Raw genomic sequence first — 2310 nt, 5'->3', positions numbered from 1 at the left:
AAAATTAAATGGCTCAAAAATTAAAAAAAAGAAAACCATAGTTAAATGGTATTCTTTAATAATTCCTGATTCTTCTCATTCAAAAGTTCAAAAACTTTCTTATAGTTCATCAGAAATATTCAGGCACTAAACTTGCATGCACGCATGAAGTACATGAAATATTGAAATGGTTAGGGTGCGGGAGGTCCTCTCTCTGACTAAAGGAATTAAGTCGACATTCAAAGGCACGTATCTATTATTGAAGGTAGTCTATGGAAGAAGAAAACTAAGTTTTATACTGTTTCCTGATAGTAAACCACAGGTGAGTAGCATGGTTGGTGTAGTTGCCATTTCTGTCATTTCAAGCAGCATTTCATCAAACATATCTCAATGAACAAATGAAAAGAGAAAAATCACACACAGAGTCAAGGTATAAGTCATATTGTTATTGTTATGCAATGCTTGGTTGATAACCCTGTGAGACCTGCTCTTTTCTGAAGGGAAATAAAGGGCAAATGGATCTTGAAGGAGGGAAGGTATATGTGGGAACTTCAAGTATTGGATTGAGGTGAAACCTATGTTGTAAAATCATCATCATCTTCATCATCATCATCATCATCAACAACAATAACACACCATTAATTACAATAACAAAAACAATGATAAGCCAACCTAGAAATCCTTCCCAGAATCTTCATGCCTGCTATTTCACTCTGTATTAGTGGCTCATACTGTTTATATCACTAAATTGACATTTCTTGCATCTATTCATTAATTTGTCATTTATTCTGGACTTGTCCCCTTTTTTTCCACACAGAATGTTGCAGCCCTTGGAAAAATATTATTTTCACCATCAAATAAATATCATCTAATTATCTAATAATGCCTCTTCAATATGTGAACTGCTGACATATGGGCTAGATAATTATTAGCAGCAGGAAGTTGTGCATACCATGGATACTGAATAGCATCTGCAGTCTCTGATCATTTGAAGTCAGTGGCATGCTTGATCCTGCTGTTATGACTATCAAAACTGCTCCTACAATCTGTGGTGTTCCTAAACAAACCACAGTACCAGGTGTAGGGTATCTCTTTATGAATTAATGGTTGAGGAATGTCTAGGGTCCCTCCAGAACAATAAAATCTCTTGCCATTCCTCCTAGTTGCCCAGGAGAACTAGATGATAAGACTTTCTGAATGGAACATCAGGCAATCAATGTATAACTGACCTCGAAGCATCTTTTATAATGGTTACTTTTGGAGGCTGAGAAGATGGTATGCAGACTGTTGGGAAAAGGATATCAGTTGTCTCATCCACCTATGAATCTCACAAACTATGAGACCAACCTTATAGATGAGATGGACCCACCTATGCAACAGTGACATTCCTGTTAATCTGTAATTTACTAATCCTGATGAAATATGAAGCCTGTTCTATAGGAAAGGCTCCATGCCGGGTAATGGAAAAGTGGAGAATTAACAGTAACAACAAATTGATTAGGGAAATCATAGGTCAAAGCAAGAAGTATTTACTGTTGTTTAGCTAAATTGTTATTTGTTCTTTTACTTGGAAACTTCACTTGAGGGGTTTCCCTTCTGGACCTAGATCTTTCTATTGGTAACTTCAGCTTTAGGTCTTCTTTAAATAGTTTCTGCTGCATGGTTTGAGTACTTAATTTAATAATATTACACTGTGTTTATGTATGTGTCACCTATTACCCATCATTTATCCATCTATTATTTGTCTATCTATCTCTCATCTATCAATCTATCCTTCTAGCTAATCTATCTATCATCTATGTATCTATCCATCTGATGACTATTTACTCTTTCAAAATTTGCTTGTTCTGTACTTGGGGAAAAAATCACCCCTTCAAAAATAAAAATATGACTATTACAGATTATTCTTCAGACTATGCAAAATAAGCAGATTAAATTGTTGGGCCATATATTTGTAATATTTAATAATATGCCACACAGCTCTTGGTTAGTAATTTTTAACTCTGACACTTTAAGAATGTTATAATTTAATTTACTCAGTTTCTTGAAATATTTGGTTCTCCACGGTTTATATATTTTTCTTTTTCTTCCTCCAATCTTTATTTCCCACACCACCAATATACTACATCTGCTATGAGAAAAGTATATATGAATACATACATATATATGTGTATTTATTGTTGTGATACACACACAAACATATATGTATATATATATATATATATATATATATATATATATATGTATGTAATCTCCAGAAGGGCATTTCTGGTTGGATTTCTTCATATATAGTAGCCAAGGTACACATAATAGCATAAATAAAGGCATAGT

Source organism: Grammomys surdaster, unplaced genomic scaffold, assembly GCF_004785775.1.
Source record: "Grammomys surdaster isolate TR1022 unplaced genomic scaffold, NIH_TR_1.0 169, whole genome shotgun sequence".
Classification (NCBI taxonomy): Eukaryota; Metazoa; Chordata; class Mammalia; order Rodentia; family Muridae; genus Grammomys; species Grammomys surdaster.
This window is presented reverse-complemented; position numbering follows the sequence as displayed.